Here is a 14512-nt window from a genome sequence, read left to right on the forward strand (position 1 = left end):
TACTAAAAACCTATGAAATTCAGTAAAAAAACTTTGTTAACGGGACGTTATGGTTAAGTTGCGCTACTAAAAACCTATGAAATTCAGTAAAATAACGTTGTTAATGGGACATTATGGTTAAGTCACGCAACTAAAAACCTATGAAATTCAGTGAAAAAACTTTGTTAAAGTGATGTTATGGTTCCAAGTAAAACCAAAAAAACCCTGAAATTTGCCAGTTATGGTAAGCTAAGCAACCATAACTCGCGCCACCACCGTGCACTGCTAAGCCTAACACCCAGGACATCAAAGATGACATCACAAATGTCATTGATGACATCACTGATGACATCACATGTCTGACTCCCCCTTTTTTCCTTTCCTGACATATCTAGGCCACATGATTTTCTTCAGTAACAGTCAGGAACTAAAAATTGTAAATTACTATATTCGTAGACTTATCCTTCAAGTATGTTCTTAGAATAATTCCCTTATGATCCAGTCATATCATATGAAACATATACATAGGGGAAGACACAACCTTGAAAAACAGCAATCCTTTTTGTGCATTAAAATTATCAGTAGATTTATCAGCACTTTCTGATGTTTTTTTTATTACTGTACTTTCCCTGTATATGCTCATATTTGTATATATTGTACTCACACTATTTTCCTTAGGGTCCGGACACATCATGTGATATATATAGATAGGGTAAGTAACAGCTTTGAAACAGAGCAATCATTTCTCTGCATAAAGGTAATTAGTTAGGTTATAAAAACTTTCTGCTACTATTGCTGTTTCTTTGTCTTACTTCAATTCCCTTGTATATTTCATATTTGTATGTGGTGTTGTCTCTTTGTGATTTGTCTATAATAATGCAATTATGTAGTAAGTGGGTTTTATTACCTACTTATCACAATTTTCACTGTACACAAAACTCTAATATGAAAACAGTTATCATTTCACTATTCAACATGGCAAGCTTATGAATATTGCACCTCCATCATGTATGCTGCACACAATGCCTATGTTTCTACATGAGTACTTTAGTATACTGGATTGAAGTTAATAATAGAATGCTATTTATATCAATGCATAGCTCAATGCACAGATTCGCACTTGATATTTATTCCTATAATCTTGGACACTTTTTGTTATTAACATTACACTAAGAATCCCTTGTTCAGACTTTTCATGAAAGGTAAATGCACATGTGATATCATCAGTGATGGTAACCTTTTTTGAGCGCAAGCAAGTACCCACTGTCTCTCTGAAGTTCCTGACCTTATCCTCGGTCAGGCGGCACACCCCTTTGTCAGAGCCTATTTTGATGCCCAGGAAGCATAGTGATGTTGTGGGCCCTTCCATTTTTACTCCCTCTGCTAGCGGTACTCCCAGTTCCTTGGTCACTTTCTGAAATGCCTCCAAAGCCCTTCTGCACTGATCTGATCCAACCAGGCCCGTAAATAAGAAATTGTCCAGGTAATGCATAACCTCCACTCCCGTGCATTCCCTTTTTGTTGCCCATTCCAGAAATGTGCTGAATGCCTCGATTTAAGAACATGAAACTGAACATCCCATCAGCATACATTTGTCAAAGTAAAATCCCATCCCCCACTTGGAAACCCAGTAAATGGTAATCATCTGGGTGTACTGGCAATAATCGGAATGCCGATTTGATGTCAGATTTCACGAATAAGGCACCTTCCACAAATGACGCATACCTGATGGACCAGATCTCCTCATCAATTGCAGCTTTCACTGAGGCCCCCGTTGGAAATGATAAGTTGTGAATCAGTCTGAATTTCCCAGGCTGTTTTTTGGGGGCTATGCCCACCGGTGAGCACACAAACCTTGGCAGGGGTAGGGACGAGAAAGGTCCTGCCATCCTACCCAACTTAGATTCTTTATCCACCCTTTCTCTCACAAATCCTGATTGGTGTTGGGAGGGACCCCCAGGTATGCCAGAGGGACACTGTTAGTCAGCGGACCTGGAGGGCCCAACACCCTCGCCCAGGATCCAAGGAGGAATCAGTCAACGGTAAATTCAAACTGTGGTTTATTACAAACAAATACAATAGGGATCAGCACAGGAACAGGACAAATCCATGCACATCACGCTCTTCCAGATGTCGTCAGCATGACGCCAAAACCTGGGCCCCTCTCCAGAAAACCTATTGGGCCACATGATTGGGTATTGAGTATTCTACCACCTATAGTGGACAGTATAGCTGTTATTCTAATGGCCCTCACATGTCAGGTGGCTGGCCTGGTCCATCTCCAAGTCACTAACTATAACATTGTTGCCGTGTGGTAGACTTAACATAGGTTCTTGCCCTTGCTACCTACCGCTACGGTACTAAACTATGATTGGCTAGAGCTGCCGTCCCCATGCCTGGGTTCCGAAAAGGTTCTCAGCTCACTGTGTACCTTTTCAAGTAAATGAGAACGATTATGTGTCTGTATTGTAACTTGTGTGTACCACCTTAGCTTATGAGAGTGCTGTCCTGATCGGCGCAACAATTGTTGAATATTGTTGTATACTTGTCGTTGCCTGCCTGGTGGCCTGGGACCAGCTCTCCTTTCCCACCGCTGATCACTGTCCAGTGTCTGCTTCAGCAGCGTCACATGTTCAGCGACCACAAATTTGAGCTGTGCAGCTCTGAGTAATGAGGATGTATTCGCATTTTCTGCAGCTGGTTCCTCTGTCGTCTGGGGATTGGAATGTCATCTGTATATCTTGGCCTTGGCTGTAGGTCCTGTCTCACATGTCTTGCTCTCTGTCAAGCCTGAACCAGCTCAGCTCGTCTCTTGCTCTGAGGCCTGCGATAATTTTCCTAAACCTTTGTAATGCGGTTTCTACAATGTTCATGCTATACTATATTTCCGTAGGTTAGTCACACTTGGTTCTGTCAGGTCCCATAGGTGCACCTGCAGTTCCATACAGTTATTCACATGTAAGAATCTGCAAGCTTTGATCAGGATCTCTTGTCTCTTGCAGTTTCTGCGTTGCTGCATCTGGCTAATGGCAAAAATAATAAAAACAATGTCAGTATGTATATGTATCTGTCCTCCAACTATAGAACTATACGCTTGTGTTCTTCATGTATTCGAGTGTGTTTTTGTGTCCCGAAGTGCGTATGGCACATGTGTTTCATGTCTAACACTGCTTTTTCATGGTGTTTAGTCCAGGCTGTCAATAGAGGTGTCCCTGTTCATGACCTCCGGCTCTTCATCTACACAGGGATAGGCCTGCTTTGTTCCTGGTCTATATGGCTGGGTCAGTGGATACCTCTCGACATACTTATCAATCATAGGTCCATTAGGAATTTGTCTGAAATAGAATGGGTGATTGCAGTGTTTCCTTGCCTTCTTCCTTGTTATGAATTTATTAGGGGATTTAGGGGGTGGTAGGATTCCTCATCCCTCTTTATTGGCTTCTCTGTGCACCCCCACCTATTGTGACCAGTGGTGCTGTAAATTCCTGCACCGGAATCCTGAAACCTTGTGAGAAACCAGCCACCTTTTGCCTAGGGTACCCATTTTCCCAACTCCTTAATATGTCAACCCCCACTGGCGAGGTAAAATCTGGCTCCCCCAGCAACAACCCTTCGCTTCTGCTCTTTGTTGATTCTTTTTGTGTACTTGGCCTCCCTGTGCCCGAGCAGCCCACAAACTGAACAAATGTGCTTACATTTGCTTGCTGGATTTGCATGGGTTGTTTTATTAAAGGCCCAACAGGCTCCCCTTCTATCCCCCGATCCTATGGTGCTCCAAAAGGGCTGCATATGTCTCCCTGTCCCAAACTGCCTTCTGGCTGTATTGTGACCCACTGTGCAGCTCGCCCATTAATCCATTGCCATGGTCCCCTATTCCATTTGCGCGTTCCCTGCCTTGGTGCTCCTAAACCTCTCATCATAAACCAAATCATAAACCAACCAAGCCCCAAAAGCACCGTTATTGTACATTGACAACACCAAATGAAGATAAGACCATAGCTTCTGCTGTAACTCAGGATATTTCTCTAGCAGTATCGCAGAATATATAGAAAAACTAGTGGCCCAATTGACTGGAGAGTTTACGGCAAATAATTTCCCATCTTTTCCTTCATCCTTAGCAACCTTGCACTCCTATACTCTTCTGTAATATAAGTCAATATATTTGTCCTTCCAAATTGTTTCCTTTGTGTCCAGCAAGTGCCATGTAAGCATACCTGGTGTCATTGCCAACCCAGGAATGGGGGGCCATCTCAGCTGCCTGGCCCCTGAGGGCACCCCTGCTGCTGTTGGTACCACTGTTTGTTCCCCTGTCTCCTTTGAATTGCTTGCTCCACCCGGTGCGCTCCCACCCCAGCTTGTGGCCCCCCTTGAGATCTCCCACAATTTCCGCCTACTTGCCATCTAGTTCCCACTCCAGAATTCCCTTGCTCTAGGGTTGCCCAGCCAAACTCGGGCCCCTGCCAGTTGCCCATTCCCCATGAGTTATTCTGGCTGTTATTCATTGTCCATGGGTTGTTCCCTTGTCCCCACTGCCCTCCCACTGTGGGTATCCTTGCCCTTGTGAGGCCTCAGCCAGCATCTCCCACTGACTCAATGCATTTGCCCCTTGATGTCTCATGGCTGTTGACACTACTGCTGGTGAGTGAGCCATAGCGGCTCCCCTCTTTCCCACCTTTTTGCTTTTTTCTGCTGGGGGGAATGCCACCCTGGGAGCCACAGTGGATCTTCTTGGCCTCACTCCCACTCTTCCTTCCTCTCCTGTGGGCTCCACCTGTGCTCCGGTGCCCGATTTCCCGCAAGGGAAGCCATGATGGCATCCAGGTGCTTGCCCTGCATCATTGTCATCAGGGCTGCTAATTTCCCTGGGTCATGGCCCTTCCTTGCTTGTGCCGCGTCTTGCGTTAAAAACTCCCTTTCCTATCCCACCAATAGTCGCTTGGCCTTTTGTCCCATTAAATTCCTGTATAAAAAGACCACTTTTCTTCTTGCAATTGTCCACAAATGCGACCTCTCCCTGCTTGGTGATCGTGTTACCGTTCCTTGCTAAATAAGGTGCGACCTCTCCCATAGCCCATGCGTTTATTATCCCTTTCTTTTTACAAGCGACTTCTCCCCGCCTGATGCAAGCTCTGCCCCTTTCGCCTATTGTGCCCCGCCTCGTTTCCCCGAGCGTGCTGAAAACCTCGAATGTATGCAACCAATTCCCGCCCTGTTTTCGGTCTTCGCCGCTAGTCAGTATCCCACGTATTTCTTTGTTGGCGACCTCTCTTGGATGCGACCACTCCCCGCTCAGTGCTACTCAGGCACAGCATTTAACCTAAATGACCTCCCCCGCCACCTTCAGTATTGCAACCTCCATATAGAATTTGTCACACATTAAACCCCAAAGCCCCACAATACAGTTCTGCCATTCCCCGGCTGCACCACAATGCCCCTTTTTCCAGCACCAGGCCCTCCAACTACCAACCTGATGTGTCTCCCTGCCAGAGTCGGCATGCCCAACGATCAGCAAACATTCCTACTCCCAACGCAAATGCACCGACATAACAGACAGCCACGGCAGGATCCTCAGATGAGAAAAAGCACTTCTGATGCAGGCAGGTCGACAGCACAAGCTGGGATGGCAGGAACATAGCGGCGTGATATCCTCCCCGGGGAAGGCAGAAAACTGTACACCTTTGCACTTTTGACCCCCTTTTATGGGACATTGTGCACCATTGTACCCCCCCCCCCGTCCCCTGGCAGCCCCGCAAGACCAGCGTTCCACCTGGTGCCTCCTGTCTCCAGTCACTTCAGCCCCTCCCACATCACCAGGCCAAGGGAGGGTATTTGCCTTTCGTATGGATTGTCCAGCCTTGAGAGAACCAGAGAGATAATTGATAAGGTTTTTTGTTAGAATTCCTGGGAACGAAATATACACCTAATGTATTTGTGATAGAGGAAGCATTCTCACACCTGGTTTTTTGATTTGTGATTTCCGTATGAGGCGGTTGCCCTCAAAGATTTCCAGGTTCATCACTACTTTTGATGTATGAGGGCAGGTATCCATTTCGTTAGTCCATGGGATGGTTGTGAGGATTTGAGCCTTGGTGCATCAGATCACAACACCAGTGTTGCTGAGGTTGAGTTTGAGCAAATGAATCGTGCGCCAGTTGCCCACTTGTATGAGGCAGCTTAGTGGTCAATTTTGCATGTCATAGTTTTCTCTTTTGACTTGAAAATGATTTCAATGCCATCTGCATAGTAATGGTATGACAGGCTTGGTTCTCAGATGTTTCTCATGAGCAACACCTGTCAAGTGGATTTTAAACAGGAGCGGGAGAGGCTGTCTCGTTCTAGTACATGCAGCTGCCTGATTGTGTGGTTAATCGAAAAGTGGTCGGCAGGATATTACAAAGGCAAACACCCACATAACGGGGTTGACGGGTTGAGCAGATCAGGGGCAGACAGAGTGGAGGGATCTGGGGTTGCCGGCTCCATCAAGGGGACAGTTTGTAGACTCTGGGCATGGCGGAGTATGGGGCATGGCAGTGCCAATCTGGGGCTTAAATAGAGCCCTGGGGGACTAGGAGAGTACAGTTATCTGCCTCATCCCCTTGGGATTGTCAGAGCCGGACCTCTCTGAAGTTCCTTTTCCCATCCCGCCCTTAGGAGGTGCGGGAGAGGGGTGCAGGTGGGGGAGGACCATCCCTTTCCGGGAGACTCCGGAGTGAGAATAAGGCACAGCGTCTGGAGGGTCCCGGCGAGGGACGGGGGTGGCGGTACCGGGAGGCAGCTGGGGCCGGTGAGAAAGGGGACTGCCTCCCGGTAACACCTCCCAAGTAGGACATGGTAAGAGGGGTCAGTGCCTCAACACCATGCACCGCCCCAATGGGGCGGAGACCCATGGTCCACCTGGACCACTTACCAGTAGGAAGTGTTGTAAATATGTGTTATTATTGATAACTGTTATACTGGAAATTGGCCCTTTTTTGGAGTACGTTCATGTTTGCTGTGATAGAAAAATGTGATCGGTTTGGTATCGAAAAGATACTTGTGTTGTGTGTTTTCTCTCATCTCGGGGCTTGCCCCCTGCACAGCCCATCAACTGAAGTGCTGTGCTGGTCATGAACACTCCTTTCAGTCTTTCCTTAGGTTTTCTGGGGTTGGTTGTATATAATGCTGCTATATCAAGTAGGTTGAGGTTGAAAACTTTGCTTTATCTGTGTTTTCTTGAGGTCATCCAAGTTTGATAAACGAACTGATACCATTCTGCTGTTTAGCCTGAATGCCACATGTTTGTGATATAGAATTTAGGTTTCTTCTATGTGGGTGAGAGGCTGGTGGTAGACCCCCATTTACAGTGGTTTGCTGGAGTTGAGGAAGTTATATAAATGGTGGTAGTTAGTTAGATCTTTGGTTTTTCCTCTGATGTTCTTAATGGGGACTTGATGGAAGCCTCCTTACATTTCTTTTGAAACTATCCCTTAGCAGAGGAATACTATGGAGGGATACATGAAGTTTCTAGCTGCACATTGCAGAGTGAGAATTTGTAATTTGTAAAAGGATTGTTCCTAACTCATGGATCTATGTCCTGGCACCGCCTATTGGTTATTTTATTTTTTTCTTCCTGGTGCTTTTGTAAACCTCTGTATAGATTCACACATTCCAAAAGGGATTTTAAATTCAGGTAACATTTAACCTCTGGCCAACATTCAATGTCAGTCTCTCCTGTCCTGTACACCTCACACTTCCAAAATATTAATGTGGCAGTAGACACTGAATCTGAATCTTAGGGGAACGCCTAAACCATTGCCAACTGTAATGGATGGAACTTCATCAAACTTACTGGAGTCACTCATAGGTTATATTGATAATCTGTATACATCATTCATATCACAGATTAACAGTTTCCATAATGGCCCAATTTGTCAAGATTTCTAGTTTGTAGCCCAAGGTAGATAGTACGGATTTCACTTGTGTAATGCCACAGTTAACGTCACAAGCTTTTTAGAAGCCCACACGCAAAACAAATTACTAATTCCCTTACTGCTTATTTAGAACTCATTGCCCATTTCTGCAATTCATCAGGTAGTACAGATATTAATTTTTCCATATCACCCATTGCTTGACTTATGGCAGTTCCTATAATTTTTAAAAGTCTACACCCATTAAGACTTTCTAATGCTATAGGTAACACCCATGACCATTTTCTGTAATCCTATACCTCATTAACTACTATATGAACCGCTGTGGGCAAAATCACCAATTCCAATGCATATATTTTCTTTTTTTAAAAAAGTTGTATTTGTTATCCAACGAGCAATACAATATTAAAATAGTGGTTTACATTCTTATTAACAGGAAACGCAAGAGTCTGTTCTTGTAGGCATCGATGTGTTTGCATTAAAACCATTAATGTAGCATCTATTTACACAAGTAATCTATCACAAGTATTTACAATTCTATTAGAGTGTGCTTGATGTAAGCAAGTGTTGCTCTGTTGTAGCTACATCATGAGTAATATGTGGTCCTTATTTTGACGGGGTACTAGCCAGATGCACTAAGATCTGTACCATGTCTTAAAATCATGGCAAAAATGGCAGTGAATACAAAAGTTAGCGGCAAAAATGCTGTGGTTTTGCCGCTACAATCATGTAAAGGATGCAGAGGACACACCCGCAACCCTCGAACTCATTATACCATTTAAGGGGAGCGGGGGATACACCTTTACCCGGTCAAACGACAGCATTTTTGCCGCGATTTATTTTACCTGCATCATTTTTGTTTTGCCGTGATATTATTACCTGATACTGTAAGATCCAGAAGTTGATAAGAGCATGATATGGGTAAAATTCCTACAACTAGCCCTGCATTTCCTGGAACGCCCTTCCTTGGTCCTTTTTCCCATGATTATAATTTCCACGGAAGCCGTTATCTCAAGTTCTTTTGTCCAGTCTTTTACTTTCAATATTTTTGTGGACTTACAGTGTTTGAGCACTTGTCTCTTGCCCATGGACATTAGCTTTTTATCCATAGATTTCACTTGTGTTTAGTTCCTTTGTTTCAAGACAAAATCAAACAATATACGTTCTGTATTAAGTTAATGCAATCTAATACATCAACCCCAAACTGTGGTATTTTTACACAGGTGCATAACATGCACACGCATTTTGCCTTTGGCCAGGTGCATCTAAAATTCTTGCGGGTTGGGTACTGCTTCAAATTGAACATTTTCTATTGTGAACAGTACATTATGTGACGAATTAAGGGAATTTGTCCCTTCTCCCCAAGGGGTAGCCCCCCCGTGAGGCTAGGGAGGTAAGCCCACTCCACACTTTCCTTCCTAGGGGTTGAGGAAAGTGGGACTTCACCGAGGGAGACTCCCCCCTTTGGGGACATGGACTCCCATTCCTGTGAGGGACTCCCTCCCTCAATCTGTACTGTAGCCTACATGGGATATTGTACAATATCATAAAACATGACGTGTCAAGACTGGGACGAAGAAACTCTTAAGGGATACTGTTAACTTATGAGAAGACATGCCCACGCTGCTGATACGAGAACATTAAAGACTGTACATTCAGAGAGAGACACGAGAGAAGCAGGAGAAGAGAGAGAGGATCACATACGCAAGCCAGGGGAGGCCCTAAGATGCATAGCAACTGGTGATGGCTAGAAACATGTAGACTGCAAGTTTCAAAATCACTTGCAATTGCTACACGGGTACACGGGACACCAGAGTTGCAGTGGATCTGAAACCCAAGAAGCTGACAGGGCAGAAGCCCAACCAAGGATGGTGGTGAGACCACAGAGGTGAAACGAGCGTGGAATGATGGTCCTCAGAAAATTGCTGATACCATCGAAAACAGAAGGTCATAGTGTGTCCGGGCATGTAGAAGGAGCACCAGGATACCGGTAGAAGACGCATGAGAATGAAGAGATGGGTGTCAGAAACGAAACAATACTGTCGCTCCATGGGCAGTAGGTGAGTCCCTGGGAGAGAAGCCTTCCAGAAATCTTCCCCTTCCCCAAAGAAGGTAACAGTGAGAATGGGAGGTATGGGGAGCCTCAAGGGTATCATTATACTGCAAAGTTAACTTGTGACAGTAGAAGTTATGAAACAAAGCTACAATCAAACTCCAACCGTAGGAGTTATGAAACAAAATTAAATATAAAGTCAAGTATATATAAAAGTGGTGAACCAAGAGAAAAGCTTTGTGAAAAGCTAGGCAATGAGAGAGAGAACCAGTGGAGCAAAATATCCTGAGAAAGGGGAAAATAACTCGCTATCCTGAACAAGAAAAATATAGTACTAAAGAGAAAGAAAGACATGGCCATGAGCATCCACATTTAAACCAGATCCAAAACCAAGGGATCCAAGAAAGTTGGAACTGTCATAACCTATGAGTGAAAATCAATCAAAAGTATATTCCCTGTAAAGGGCACGCTGAAGTGAATGTTGGTAAGAGACAGTCAAAAAGGATTCCAAGTGAAGATAGGCCATACTACTGCTCCTGGAGACTTCCCTGGAGGCTTGCTGGCCTGAAGTCATGTCCACTACATCTGAAAAGACCACAGCCCACAGGGTGAAGCCTGCGGGAAGGGCACAGATGTTTGCTGCTGTAGCCACCAGCCATACTATTGCTGCTGGAGGCTTGCCTGGAGGCTCAGCAGTCTGAAGCCATAGACACTACTCATGTGAGGAACCTGGCCTTGCCCACAGGGTGAAGACTGCCGGAAGGGCGCAGAGTTTGGCACCCGCAGGGTGTTCAGCACCCATAGTGGGAGGCAGTCATTGGTGTGGTTGTGCTGTGCCTGTACTTTCCCACAGAGGGCCCTTGAGGAACTATATCGTGGGCTTGATATGCACATCCAGGCAAGAGGAAGCCAGCAAAGACAAATGTGATGGTGAGCTTCAGACATTTGAGCAGGTGAGAACCTAGGCGGGAAGTTCCGCTGCAATTTTTTGGGAAAAAACATTGCAGGCATGCTCTTGGCCCTCGACTTGAAACGAATTTGAGCAGTGGCTGTTAAATCTAAAGCTGAATTCTCTTAACTTCCAGGTACATCTAGTTATCTAGTTAGTTCATCCGCCATGGCAACTCCTGTATTTAAATGGAAAATGCTCACCATAAAGAAGAAAATTCCAACACCTTTAACGTGTGCTGCTAAGAACAAGCATAGTAGCCCTGTAAGGCATACACTTTGATCAGTGAAATCCACCAGTTCCTTGGCTCATTTAACATCCCGCAAGCCTGGACCACCGGCGGGCAAAAACATTGTGAAGACACCAAGGATATTAAGGTTGACGAGGAAATATGTCCCGCCAATAATGGAACTGATGCTTTGTGCAGCCCGGCGCACCAATTGCTGACGATCTAACCAATATCATAGCTACCTCATTATTCCCAGGGGGGCCCGACAGCAGTCCACCCTGATCAATGATGAACTCTGGCCACGCGTGGCCATATTGAGACCAAATGTCCATGAAGATGCCATTGCTGTGATCACCACCAACCTCCAGCTAATGTCTGCCACCGGACCCCACACCCCTGAAACCCTTGAGATTCTAGTAACAAGTGCAGGTGGGAGCATACCCACACCAAAGATGGACTGCACTGATAAGACTGTTCCGTCCACCAAGCAAAGCTTCGGACCACAGGGCAGGGTGTTAATGGGTGGAGAAAATTGTCAGATGTAGAATAGAGTAAATGTGACTGTCATGATGCAGGATATACCTACAGGGAAAAACAGTGATACTGTCACTACTCCCTATTGCCAACCACCCCCCACTCTCATTAGCAAGCAGAAAAGTGCACTCCCGATCAGGCTGGCGCAGTGGGTCCAGTAGCCAATGAGCACATTTGCAGGACGTTATGTACAAACTCAAGATATTGAAGAACGTAGTCTTTTCACTTTTTGAAGTAATTGGGAAGGGATGCATTATGGGGTTGGGGGGCACCAAACAGCACAGAGGGTGGAACCGGCCTTATACAGATCGGTAATGGCTGAACCCACCCCCCTGCAAACTGTCTACAAATAGAGCCAAAGACGATGGGATGGGGCATACCAATCGAAGAAAGAGTGAGGATTAAAACCAAAAGTATTGCAGCTGTGAAAGGGCCCATGTCCCCAATAGCCCCAAGTGGCTATGAATTCATTCTGAGTACACAAAACACTGCTCTTCACCTCCCTTGCAGACCCTTACTTTGAGGGAAGATGGTGTCCCCAGGGCCAATGCTACAGCTGGCAAGGCAGGAAGTAGGACTGGCCATGTACATTTTATTCCCAAAGCCAAATTCAATGAGGGGTTAGCGGCCTGTATAGGGGGGTCAATATATGTGCACAGAGTCACCAAATTGTCCCCAAACTATTACCCAGCCGGGGAAGCCATTTTAAATAAATGTACGCACTGGATTCGTGCAGTAAGGAGCTGTTTATTCTGGAGAACACCTAAGTGGCACTAGGATATGCCAGCAGGGGGTAAATTATTCAGACTCTGGTAGAATTGACCTTAGGGAGCCAAGTGTGGCAGAAGGAATACTGAGCTTTGGCAGGAGATGCCATCCACCAGCAAATAGTGTAACAGAACTCACGTCCAGGCAGGGTTGATACGCCTCATGGAAATATGTTACAAAGGCCCATGCTCTCGAGAGCAAACACTGCCCACCTGGGGAATAGGTAATTGGGTGATTCCTTCCTGCCAAACCTCTGTACTGACAGTCCAGTTGCCTTCCCTAGCAGATGCTGAGAAGCCCCTTGCTGAGAATTGAGTCCCTTCAGTCATACAACCAGGCTTTATAGTTACTGTATTTAATGTAATTTCTATATGGATGGAATGTTTAATGTTTAATTTATTTACAATTTGCGGTGCCGTAATTAGCACCTTCGCCATTCCCATTATGCCCTATGGGGCAAAAATGGGAATGGGGAAGGGCAATGTAGGAAGGGGGAATTACCGCCCCGCCAACCTTGGAATGGGGTGGTAATTCCCCTTTCCACCAAGGCAGTGCCAGTAGTTTACCGGCATGAACCATGGCGCTAATTGCGCCATGGTTCTCCGCCTACCGTGTAATGAGGCCCATAGACTTGGAAACTAACTAGCCACATTTATGAACTCAAAATGCAACAGCAAATATGTAAAATACATTGGGCCTCATTACGACCCTGGTGGTAAGGCAACAATGGCACCGGTAGTGCTACCGGGTTCTGCTTGCGGGACCGCCTTGTGCGTCTGGTCAGACCGATGTGCAGAGCGGCACCCGCTAGCAGAACAGGATGCAAACAACGACCGTTGTTAGCATCCTCCCCATTCCCATTGAGTCCTATGGGGCTCAAATGGGAATGGGGACGTACTGGGTCCGGGTCCCGCTAATGGGAATTACCGGGCCCGCAAAGGTCGGAATGACCCGGTAATTCCCATTTTTCAGGACCTGGACTCGAGTTTGGCGGTAGCCATGCCGCTAAAAGCGGCATGGCTACCTCCAAACTCGTAATGAGGCCCATTCACTTTAATCATGCGAGTCATCATGGTAAATTACACATCATCATTCAAATGTAAGCGTGGCAGAAGGTTGAGAGATCAACCTCCCACCACACCAACATGCCACCTAGGAGTGATACCAGGAGGCCAAAACCCCTCGACCTGCACTGTCTGCCTGCTGATCCCATTCTCCCCAACCCTGAGGACCATATAAGCCCAGAAAACCTCCAGTGATCACCAGTTTGACAACTTCACCGGATGACCCTGGACATCGGACCACTCCTAAGGACAAATATCAAACAAAACAATCCTTTTCATGTGCACCCAAATTCACACCCATTAAACCATAATCCTAAGGGAGGGTGTGTGGGAATAAGAGTTCCATTATGGGCTCCTCAGGTGGGAAAGCAAAGGAAACTGCTCACAATAGCAGCACCATTTACGATCTATTTCCTGCCATGCCACCACCACACCCCCACCTGATAGCCTGCCATACGCTCTCCCCACCCCTGCCCACCCAATGCAGACTGCACCTGCAGGTGACATCTGTAAAGACTGGAGGGGGTGATCTGTACTCCTGCCCTCTATATGGCAGAATAGAATCACAGAGCACCCCAGCGAAGATTCTCTATTGTTGGTAGCAATGTACAAGCAATCAAGGCTTAGCTCTCAGGAGGTGATGCAGGCTGGTTCTTAAGTACAGTGTAGTCCCCAAGCCCCCACGCATGAATGTCCACACACTATGTTAGTGATAACACAGTTCTTTATGTAACTAAGGTTCAAGTTATATACACAATCACAATAACACACTTTGTGCTCAGTCAATACTATAATGGTAAATATGTACAATATCTATGTGGTACCACAATTCACTCTTGATTCTTTGAAAATTCACCAACTCCTGACAGTTGTAAATGACATACAAGTCTAATAGTATTGTGAACCAACACCAGACATAGGAGGGAAACAAGTGGTTAAACAATTGGCAGATTACTGGGTCCCTACCCAAGACACAGGGCCTCATTACACGGTAGGCGGTAAGGGTTTACCGGTACCGGTATTTTACCA

Source organism: Ambystoma mexicanum, chromosome 6q, assembly GCF_040938575.1.
Source record: "Ambystoma mexicanum isolate Mex_15411 chromosome 6q, UKY_AmexF1_1, whole genome shotgun sequence".
Lineage (NCBI taxonomy): Eukaryota > Metazoa > Chordata > Amphibia > Caudata > Ambystomatidae > Ambystoma > Ambystoma mexicanum.